The 11,878-nt window shown below is 43.3% G+C and overlaps 1 pseudogene across 1 annotated transcript; it reads right to left on the bottom strand.

Moving 5' to 3' along the window:
- Positions 1 to 297: 297 nt before the first annotated feature.
- On the bottom strand, positions 298 to 5,319 carry LOC143527596 (exocyst complex component 3-like; annotated as a pseudogene). Its single transcript, XR_013134190.1, has 6 exons — positions 5,229 to 5,319; positions 4,102 to 4,747; positions 3,876 to 3,989; positions 3,218 to 3,310; positions 2,664 to 2,787; positions 298 to 417 (listed from the first exon to the last, which is right to left on the bottom strand). The product of XR_013134190.1 is annotated as an exocyst complex component 3-like (transcript).
- Between the last annotated feature and the right edge of the window lie 6,559 nt (positions 5,320 to 11,878).

The raw sequence follows: 11,878 nt of genomic DNA, 5'->3' as shown, positions 1-11,878 counted from the left end.
AAAAAAGACAAGCTAAGTTTGGCCCTCATTGGTTTTTTTTTTACTTTTCTCTAGGAGATCAAAGTAGTGGATGCAGCCAGTCACAAACTGGTCAGACCAGAGACTGTATATATAATGGACGGTACGTCACCGTTGACGCCCATTGTAAACTTTTGAAGCCACCAAGATGACCGCATGGACACTGCCATCTTGGATGCGCTTGCGCAGTAGATGAAAATTGGAGCCAGAGCATGCGCATTAGAACCGGTAGGCAGGACAGTATCTCCGCCAGAGACCGTATCTCCGCCCCGACATTCGTTAGGACACGCCCACCAGTATAGACGGGGTCGCGCATACGGACTGTGCTTCACTGAACTTGACTTTCAGCGGAATCTTGCTACGAATTACAAATTGCTGTACGATGACAACCGAAATGACCTACACAAAGGAGGAATAGTTTGATGAGGTTTAACCTCAGTGAATTGGGTTTGCTTCCCACCTCTGGCAAGCCACCACATTACAACATGAACATGTATAATTGATGCAGGAGATGTTCCCTTCAGAAAGTCCTCTGTTCTTCCTGCTTCAGCAGCTTGTTGTCATGGAATCTACTTCTGCTGCATAATTCCTCTGGCCACTAGTTGCTAAGAAACAACTCTGACTGCCATAATGTAAACTGCTGTTTAATACTTAGTTTCCTTCATCATGTGACTAATCAAACAGCTGTGATTTGGGCAAAGGAACAGGAAGATGTAAAGTAAGTAAGAAATTTTATTTATATAGCACGTTTAAAACAAAGTGCTGCACAATAGAAAAAAAACATTCCCACCCCTAATCACCCACCGCAAACACAGAACAAACATTAACATTTACACAATCCTTAATCCACAGTTTGTCAGCTGCCAAATGCTAAAGAATAAAAGTGTGTTTTAAGTTTGGATTTAAAACTCGTCACAGACGGTGCATTTCTGACATCAGTTGGAAGTCCATTCCAAAGCCTTGGTGCAGCAACAGTGAAAGCACGATCCCCTTTTTGTTTAAGACGAGATCTTGGAACTGTTAGAAATGATTGGGTCGAAGACCTTAAAGCTCTTGGGGGCACATACATACAGAGCATGTCCACAATATATGCTGGTGCAAGTCCATTTAAGGCTTTAAAAACCATCAATGCTATTTTGAACTGGATTCTGTAATGCACTGGGAGCCAATGCAGGGATGCCAAAATTGGGGTGATGTGTTCTCTTTTTTGGTACCAGTTAATAATCTGGCTGCACTATTCTGAACCAACTGTAAGCGTGACAGAGTAGCTCCATTAATACCAAAATACAGTGCATTGCAGTAATCCAATCTAGATGTAGTAAAAGCATGAATGACCATTTCAAGATCTGAAGTACTAAGGAACGACTTTAATTTGGAGATTGTTCTTAGCTGGAAAAAGCAGCCCTTGACTATTGCATTAATTTGCTTCTCAAATTTGAATTCTGAATCAAAGATGACCCCAAGGTTTTTAACCTGAGTTTTCAGATAGGGTTTTAAAGGGCCTAGATTTTCCTTTAGATGGTTAGTTATTGAAGGAGGCCCAAACAGAATAACCTCTGTTTTACTGTCATTCAATTGAAGAAAGCTTTGAGTCATCCAGTTTTTTATATCCATGATGCACTCATTGAGTCTATCTAGGGGGTGATGATTCCCAGGTTTCAAAGGTAAGTACAGTTGTAAATCATTCGCATAACAATGAAATGAGATTCCATGCTTACGAATTATTTGACCAAGGGGAAGCATATATAATGAAAACAGGGCCTAAAATTGATCCTTGTGGAACCCCAGAAGTCACCATGGTAGAGGTAGAAAAGTATTTGCCAATGCTCACTGAAAAGGTCCTGTTTTTAATATAAGAGGTAAACCAACTAAGAGCCACACTCTTGATTCCAACACAGTATTCCAGGCGTTCAATGAGTAAATCATGGTTGACAGTATCAAATGCAGCGCTCAAGTCCAGCAGAACCAAGACTGAAGAACCTCCAGAATCAGCATTATATAAGAGGTCGTTGGTAACTTTTAAAAGAGCAGACTCTGCTGTGAAATGCCCTAAAACCTGATTGAAAAGTCTCATAAATTTTGTTGCTGTCAATGAAACAGGTTAGTTGAGTTAAAACAGCTCTTTCTAAGATCTTAGACAGAAAAGATAGCTTTGATATAGGCCGGTAGTTACTCAGATCCCCTATATCCAGATTATGCTTCTTTAAGAGAGGCTGTACAACTGCATGTTTAAAACACTCGGGAATTGTGCCAGAGGCTAAACTTGCATTTAAAATTAACAAAACATCAGGGCCAATTGTGTCAAAGATTTTCTTAAAAAACCAAGATGGAAGAACATCATCAGCAGAGTTAGAACACTTCATTTGAGAAACAATGTCAGCTAACTGAGACAAGGAGATTGGGTCAAATTTCTCAAATGTTGGAATACCCAGCTTATAAACAGCAGGACTGAACACCGACGTTGATATATTAGCTCTAATATTATCAACCTTGGCCAGAAAGAAATCAAGAAAAGCCTCGCATGTGTTGTGAAAACAAACCTCAGGTTTTATTGGCTGTGCTAAAACATTCAAAAGTAATTTGACTGGCTTCCTACAATGTTACATTATATAACGTGAAATGTTCAACGTTGGTTGGATGGTTACCTTAAGTCCACTGTGTATCGGATTGAGAAGGCATTTGTGGCAGGAGTCTCTCAGGTCTTCTGCAGTGGACAGCAAAGCTGCTCTGTAGTCTGCTGTAAGACTCTGTGTCACCTCTATATACTCCCTGTGGACATAAAGTACTGTTTTATTTTCAAAAGTTCATTTTCTTGCACCACACACAGCAACATTGTTTAGCAAAGTGTTGAGATGCTGCTCCATGGAGAAGAACCTCAGTGGGAAAGTTTTGGCACCTGTGGCTCGTCTCGTGATCACTGGGGATTGTGTAGTTCGTCTATTTAATGTGCTTTCGCGCAATGTCCCGTGCTCGTCTTTGTCTGAAGCTCGTGCCATTTGTGTTTAATGTCAGAGTGCTGTGCGCTATCCGCGCTGGACTCCACCGTGTGTTAATAAAATGTGTGTTTCACTGCTACTAAGTTAAAATCAAAATCTTATTTTCAATTTATTGTAGGTAATGCAACAATTAATTTGTATCTATGAAATTTTCTATATGCTGATTTAGGATTTATATAGGATTTAGATTATAGCATTTATACCTTAACTGTTTGATGCTGACCAGATTTGCCTTGACATTATCTGCGACATGCTTGTGTTTCCCTTTGATGAGTTCATCTATGCATTTCTTGTAGCTGCAAAGAGAAAATATGTTTATACAGACATTTATTTTGCATATAGAACAAATATTTTGAAAGTTGAGTTCCAGTAAAGTGAAGGTGAAACAGATCTGTGTATAGAGGTGAAACAGCCCAGTCCAGTGATGGTCTTAACACATATGAAACAAAGCATTAGTACTGCACTTTACCTCACTAGGAAGGTATCCAGCTGATACAGAATCCTCTGACATTTATCTTCATTACCCAAAGTAGTCCGGGATATTTTCATGGTTTCATTAACAAGCTGTAAGGTGAGAGGGTCAAGGGTAAATGTGATGCATGAGGACTGAGGGTGTGAATTAGAGCTATACAAAAATCAACTAAATTATATTGTGTCAAACACGCTGTGTCCCTTGTAGATCATATGTATTGAGTCAACACTGTTTATTCATACATGTATAACATCCAAGCCGAGATTGGAAATGAAGTATCCGTCAATGAGCTCAGATGTTTGGTTATCCTGCCAAAATTTTTCCTCTTTTTTTAGAGCGTTGGATAGCCATTTCTTCAGCTCAGCCTATAAACAAGATTATAAAATCACCATAGTTTCTTCTGGTTTCTACCATTTATAGTTTCTACAGTTTCTTCTGGTAACAAAGCTCCCAGTGATTCACTGTTTATGTGTGATTCCAGCTCTTTCTGTTGCATCACATTGCTGAAAGGCAATGTTCAAACACACAAAATTGCGTTGACCTCTGGTAGAGTACATCTCATTGAACATAATGAAGGGTTACATTGATGATAAAACACAATCAGTTTTCACCTACCCTAAATAATATGTATTAATCCAACTTAAGATGTAGGCACATTCTTCCAAGTTGATGTTGGAACGAGTCAATTCCATGAGTTTGGTGGAGAAAGCTTGATGGTAGAGCTCAGCATACATGTTGCACATGCTAAATTCTGGGCTGTAGCATCCCTGTATGTCTTTAACCACTATCAGCAGGTCTCTCTGAATTTGCTTGCCCATCCGGCAGACCTTTGTGGTGAGGGAAGTGGACAGGTCATTAGCCCCGCTCTCGTCTTCTCCTGCCTGTCGCAGCCGTAGTTCCACCACCTTCTTGAGCAGTGTGTCATGGATCTGTCAACACCTCAAGGGCCTCCAACGTGGACGTTGCTCTTCATCCAACTCCATCCAGTGTCTGTCTCGCTGCTCCTCTTGAAGAATGGCAGTCATAGCACTCCTCAATGTCTCCTGGTTCTCCTTGTTGAAGGAGTCCTCGATGGCTAACCACAGTTGCAGCATAAGGCTCTCATAGTTCGTGTGCAACTTGTCCTCATCATTCTCGGAGTATGCACATGGCTCGTCTGATTCTGAGATGAAGAGGTTTACCTCTTGTTCTAAAAGTTGCCTGTCAGCTTCTGCCAAATGATGTTGTAGATTCTGGGTGAAATCCAGTACCACCGGGATCTCTGAAAATACACATCACTTTAATTATGTAGATATTGGGTCTGTCCAAAAACCTTGTCTTTTACATCATAGTGTGTACACTCAGTAGGCTGTCCCAATTGTTAAGATACATTAAATATGCTGCCTACTGTGATACCTTAAACTGAACGAATTTTAAGTCAGCATAGAATGGTTCCTCAGACCCTAACACATGATTAACCCCACAACGCAGACACTTTCATCACACCTTGTTGACGCCCTCGGCGTGTCAGCACGACATTTTTTCTCTGCTCTTGACATATTATCACGCTTTTATTTATCGCTGCTTGTTGCCCCAAGACGTTTGTTAGCTGGCTATTCACACCTTGAGGCATAAATGCTAACCGCTAAATGTCGGTTAGTATGCTGCTTACTTAAACACCTCAACAGGTTTTGGCACAGACCCACAATGTCTGGGCTTCGAGATGAATAGAGGAAGATTTTTAAAATTTTAGTAGGCTGTACCTGATTGAGTGTCAGGGATGCCATCAGCAGGATCCTTCTGAGGCTTCAGAAAGAATTTAGTTTTTATTTTGCTTAGAATTTGTATCTTCATTTTGCGTTTCTTATCTGGATCACTGGACTTTTCTTATCTGGATCACTGGACGTTTGTTCCACCACTTTCGCGAGCGACCGTAGCGCGACTCCGCCCACCTCGCGCGACCCTGCGCGAGCGGTGTAGGCGCGAGCGTCGCTGCAGTGTTCTCCGAAACGATAGGTGGCAGTGGAGAATAAAAAACCCATGCAAAACCGGCTACATCATCCAATTGCACACCCGGAGAGCCAACCGCAGTTTTAGACCTGCAGTTCTAGACGTGCCGTAGTTTTAGATGTATGTAACGTAATATCCAGATAGTGTTTTAGTATGTCGCGGGAGCAGATGGAAGAATATTTATAAGCAACAATAATATATGATAGATATATGATAATGTCTGAAGGTAATTTTTGGGTTATCGTAATGTTTGTCATGAAGGATGAATCTGACTAGCGTTAGTGTGTCTTGGTTCGTTAGTTCTGGCTACCTTTATGGCTACTTAGTAGCTACTTTGATTAAATTTGAAACAACTTAAAGGAAGGAAATTAGCACTTACTACGCTACTATTAATACTAAAAGTAGTAAGCAAGCTAAAGTAGCATTTCCCCATCATTATTAACCCATAAGAACCCAGACTATGTTCTGAATATTGATACAATTGAGCATATTAATATATGATACACATATATTTAGTCTGCTAAATGCCATAAATGTAAATGTAAATATGATCGGTCTGAAGGTCATTTTTGTGTTATCGTAATGTTTATGTAAGCTACATTGAGGAATAAAAAAGCAATACCCCAAGAGTCAGCGAGAGCAGGGGTGGAAGATGACTCACAGGTGGATAACATGGTTACGGACTTTGGAACGGACATGACTACGAGAAGTGGGTTGAGCATACAGGCAGGCAGGGTAGAAAAGGCGCTGCAGACTTGCGTGTGTGGGTGGCGCAAGGTCACGTCAGTGAGAGGGCTGAGGATTCACCAAGGGAAGATGAAATGTTTGAGTGAAGGAGTGCAGGGGCCCCGCATTGAACAATACCTTGCACAGAATTGTTCAAGTCAGTCGGCTGAAGTCCAGCGGCAGGTTAGTTACCACAGTCCGCAGGATATCAACACCCTTGTTACTATAGAGGCCAACTCAAGCACAGGAGGTGGAGAGGAGGATAGCGGTGATGGGCCAGGTGTTAGTGGAAAGCAAAAGGGAAGAGAGAAAGGGTTAGGGCACAGATCGAAGGTTAAATGGCCTGGGGCAGGTGATAAAATGTTGTGGAGGAGTGTTAATGATGATTTGAAAGGGATGTTGGAAGGGTTAAAGGGAACAGCGGAAAGTAAGTTGAACAGGCTAGGTAAAGTTATCTATGATTATGGTGTTGCAAGATTTGGTGTTGTGCAGAAGAAAGGAATGAGTAAGGCGGTTTGTAAATCAAGGAGGCAGGTAGAAATAGGAAAACTTGTCAAGGAGTCAAGGTTATTGAGGAAGCAGTGGAAGCGGGGTGATGAGCAGGAAAGAGAGGGCATTGAGTTACTGCAAGACGAGTTGAAAAGTAAGTTAGGGAAATTGCGGAGAGCAGAAGCTATGAGGAAAAGAAGGAAGAAGAAAGAGCGCGCAAGAGAGGCATTCTTTAAGGATCCGTTTAGGTTTGTTAAAACGTTGTTTAGTCAGGAGAAGTCAGGGAGCCTAAAGGTAGGAAAGAAGGAGCTTGAGGGGCATTTTCAGAAGGTGTACTCAAGGGAGGAAAGGACTAGTGAATTGGAATTGCCAGCAGATATTCCGCCAGTAGGTGACCTACAGTGGAAGATGGATGTTAATCCCCTTAAGTGGAGTGAGGTACAGGATGTAGTGCAGTGTGCAAAAGCTGGTTCGGCACCAGGGCCTAATGGAGTTCCATATAGATTATATAAAAGTGCGCCAGATGTTTTAAAGTTGTTATGGAGGTTGATGATTATAGTGTGGAAGAAGGGGATTATCCCAAAGGATTGGCGAAGGGCAGGTGGTGTTCTTATTCCGAAAGAGAAGGATTCTGTAGCCATAGAGCAGTTTCGTCCCATAAGCTTGCTTAATGTGGAGGGTAAAATATTCTTTAGTGTAGTTGCACGTAGGTTGGCAGCGTTTCTGAAAAGGAATAAGTTAATTGATACATCGGTGCAAAAAGCAGGGATTACAGGTTTTTCAGGGTGTATAGAGCATAGTAGCATGATTTGGCACCGGATTCAAACAGCGAGAGCAGAGAGAAGAGACCTACATGTGGTATTCTTGGATCTGGCTAATGCTTTTGGTTCGGTGCCACATGCTCTGTTGTGGAAAGCATTTGAATTTTTTCAGATTCCAGATGAGATTACGAGGTTAGTTAAAGCTTATTTTGGAGACATTCAGTTTTGTTTCAGCACAGAGGAGTTTGTTACATCTTGGCAACGTCTGGAAGTAGGTATAATGGCAGGGTGCACAATCTCACCATTGGCATTTACAATGGCAATGGAGGTGATTATTAGGGCTTCTAAGTGGGTTGTAGGTGGGGAGAGGCTGCATGATGGCACCCGGCTCCCACCGATTAGGGCATACATGGATGACATGACTACATTGACGACAACTGTTCCATGTACTCGGCGGCTGTTGGAGAAGCTAGGTGATAATCTTAGGCTGGCTAGGATGAAGGTTAAACCCAGTAAGTCTAGGAGTGTTTCAATTGTGAAAGGGAAGTTGACACAAGAAAAGTATGTGATGGAGGGAGAAGTAATACCGTCTATTCTGGAGAAATCAGTTAAGAGTCTAGGTAGGTGGTACACCGCAGCACTGAACGACAAAGAGCAGGTTGTAGAGTTAAGGAAGGAATTGGGTGAGGCTATTAATAGTATCGATAAGTCCTTTTTGCCAGGTAAATTAAAGTTGTGGTGTTTGCAGTTTGGATTGTTGCCTCGTCTAAGGTGGCCACTAACAGTGTATGATATTCCAATGACTGAAGTTGAGAGGCTAGAAAGGATTGTTAATAAGGCTGTAAGAAAATGGCTTGGGGTTCCACATTGTCTTAGTAGTGTGGCATGGTTTGGGAGAGGAGTACTAGAACTGCCACTAACAAGCTTAGTTGAGGAGTTTAAATGTGCCAAGGTAGGCAGAGAAATGTTGTTGATGGGGTCGAAAGATGCACTGATCAAAGCAGCGGCACCAGTGACACGTACAGGAAGAAAGTGGAGTTCCCAAGAGGCAACTCAGGCAGCAAAGAGGGCATTGGAGCATAGAGATGTTGTAGGGCAGGTGCAAAATGGTAGGGCAGGACTAGGGTCAGGTGAAACATGGAGGGCATTCAGCAAGGCCACATCTCCTGAGAGAAGACGAATGGTGACTGGTTTTATTCGAGAGCAGGAGGAGGAAGTAAGACGGGCAAAAGCTGCAGGACAGAGTAAGCAGGGTCAGTGGATGAAATGGGAAAGTGTAGAGAAGAGGAGAATCACCTGGCGAGAGTTGTGGGCATTGGATGCGAGTCGTATAAAGTTTCTTGTGGGAGCTACTTATGATGTGCTTCCAACTCCACAAAACCTTGGGCAGTGGTTAGGTGAGGATCCAACTTGTAAGCTATGTGCAGGAAGTGGTACATTGAAGCACATCCTGTCGGCATGCAAGGTGAGTTTGTCACAGGGACGGTATACATGGAGGCATAATCAGGTACTTAAATCACTGGCAGGTGCACTTGATAAGAAGCGGTTGGAAGTTAGTGGCATGCCAGTTGCTAGTTCCAATAGAGTAATTAGGTTTGTGTGTGAGGGGCAGCATAGCAAGGAGCCAGCACAGGTTTCAAAAGTTGGTGATAAGTGGGCTGATGCAAGAGATTGGAAACTGTTGGTTGATGTAGGCTGTAAATTGCAGGTTCCAGAGTGTATTGTTGTCACAAACTTGAGGCCAGATGTTGTGTTGTACTCTGAAAGTAAGAGGATAGTGTATTTCATAGAGCTAACTGTTCCATTTGAGGACGAAGTTGATGCAGCATATGAAAGGAAAAGGTTGAAGTATGCAGATTTGGTGGCTGAGGTAAGAGAGCGGGGCTGGCAAGCATATATTAGACCTGTAGAGGTAGGGGCTAGGGGTTTCGTGGCGAAGTCTGCCACAAGACTACTGGCGGAGTTTGGATTTAGAGGCTGTGTGATGAGAGCAGTGGTAAAGGAGTTGTCAGAGGTAGCTGAGAGATCTAGTCAGTGGGTGTGGCTAAGAAGGGCTGAGGGTAGGTGGGGTAAGGATAGTACTTGAAGAGATAAATTGTTTGGTGGGTGTGATGTTGAGATATGGGTAGGATTGTCACTTGGCTTTTCCGATAGCCGTCGGGTAGCAGGGTTGTTGGTAATTTTGCGATGGGCTACATTGTGAGCTTGGAGGGGGGTGGGTCTGGGACGCCAGACTCCACTGATGAGCCTTCTGGAGGTGTTGGGGGCTCAATTCATTGAAACACCAACGAAGGGAGGTGCCTTCCTGATGACCCCAAGGAAAAGCTTGCAAGGTATTGTGTGTGTCCATGTCACTTTGTTTTGAAGGTCAGTCCAGGTTTGTTTGGTGGTCTGAGTACTTGGCAGTTGAGGCAATGGACCATGAACATAGTGCGCTGTGCTTCTGGATCCTTGTCGAGCCAGTATCAGATTGTAGCTGCTGCTGTGTTCTGTTCAAGCAACTAGTGTGTGCATAGGGTGTGTGAAATCTATCTTGTCCAATAGTATTGTGTAGGTATTATTAGATCATGGTTGTTGGTTGGTTAATACATCCTAGCCAAGCCTGTTGCATGACTCCGGATGTTAGGTGCAGGATTTATCATCTTCCTGTTTTATGTTACTTGGTGTCTAGTTAAACTAGTGACTGCTGTGAAAAGGGCAGCTGACAACAGGGGAAAGACTCTGTGACAGCTTGGAAAGACAGCTGACAAGAGGGAACAGACCCTAACGGTGCTGCCATGGGCTAGCAACTCATGGCAGCAGCCACCATGGTACCCATGTGTGTGCAACCAAGTAAGCTACATTGAGGAATAAAAAAGCAATACCCCAAGAGTCAGCGAGAGCAGGGGTGGAAGATGACTCACAGGTGGATAACATGGTTACGGACTTTGGAACGGACATGACTACGAGAAGTGGGTTGAGCATACAGGCAGGCAGGGTGGTAGGGGAAAAGGCGCTGCAGACTTGCGTGTGTGGGTGGCGCAAGGTCACGTCAGTGAGAGGGCTGAGGATTCACCAAGGGAAGATGAAATGTTTGAGTGAAGGAGTGCAGGGGCCCCGCATTGAACAATACCTTGCACAGAATTGTTCAAGTCAGTCGGCTGAAGTCCAGCGGCAGGTTAGTTACCACAGTCCGCAGGATATCAACACCCTTGTTACTATAGAGGCCAACTCAAGCACAGGAGGTGGAGAGGAGGATAGCGGTGATGGGCCAGGTGTTAGTGGAAAGCAAAAGGGAAGAGAGAAAGGGTTAGGGCACAGATCGAAGGTTAAATGGCCTGGGGCAGGTGATAAAATGTTGTGGAGGAGTGTTAATGATGATTTGAAAGGGATGTTGGAAGGGTTAAAGGGAACAGCGGAAAGTAAGTTGAACAGGCTAGGTAAAGTTATCTATGATTATGGTGTTGCAAGATTTGGTGTTGTGCAGAAGAAAGGAATGAGTAAGGCGGTTTGTAAATCAAGGAGGCAGGTAGAAATAGGAAAACTTGTCAAGGAGTCAAGGTTATTGAGGAAGCAGTGGAAGCGGGGTGATGAGCAGGAAAGAGAGGGCATTGAGTTACTGCAAGACGAGTTGAAAAGTAAGTTAGGGAAATTGCGGAGAGCAGAAGCTATGAGGAAAAGAAGGAAGAAGAAAGAGCGCGCAAGAGAGGCATTCTTTAAGGATCCGTTTAGGTTTGTTAAAACGTTGTTTAGTCAGGAGAAGTCAGGGAGCCTAAAGGTAGGAAAGAAGGAGCTTGAGGGGCATTTTCAGAAGGTGTACTCAAGGGAGGAAAGGACTAGTGAATTGGAATTGCCAGCAGATATTCCGCCAGTAGGTGACCTACAGTGGAAGATGGATGTTAATCCCCTTAAGTGGAGTGAGGTACAGGATGTAGTGCAGTGTGCAAAAGCTGGTTCGGCACCAGGGCCTAATGGAGTTCCATATAGATTATATAAAAGTGCGCCAGATGTTTTAAAGTTGTTATGGAGGTTGATGATTATAGTGTGGAAGAAGGGGATTATCCCAAAGGATTGGCGAAGGGCAGGTGGTGTTCTTATTCCGAAAGAGAAGGATTCTGTAGCCATAGAGCAGTTTCGTCCCATAAGCTTGCTTAATGTGGAGGGTAAAATATTCTTTAGTGTAGTTGCACGTAGGTTGGCAGCGTTTCTGAAAAGGAATAAGTTAATTGATACATCGGTGCAAAAAGCAGGGATTACAGGTTTTTCAGGGTGTATAGAGCATAGTAGCATGATTTGGCACCGGATTCAAACAGCGAGAGCAGAGAGAAGAGACCTACATGTGGTATTCTTGGATCTGGCTAATGCTTTTGGTTCGGTGCCACATGCTCTGTTGTGGAAAGCATTTGAATTTTTTCAGATTCCAGATGAGATTACGAGGTTAGTTAAAG

Source organism: Brachyhypopomus gauderio, chromosome 11 (assembly GCF_052324685.1).
Source record: "Brachyhypopomus gauderio isolate BG-103 chromosome 11, BGAUD_0.2, whole genome shotgun sequence".
NCBI classification, from domain to species: domain Eukaryota; kingdom Metazoa; phylum Chordata; class Actinopteri; order Gymnotiformes; family Hypopomidae; genus Brachyhypopomus; species Brachyhypopomus gauderio.
The sequence above is the reverse complement of the archived record's forward strand: the minus strand, read 5'-3'. Positions and strand labels throughout refer to the sequence as shown.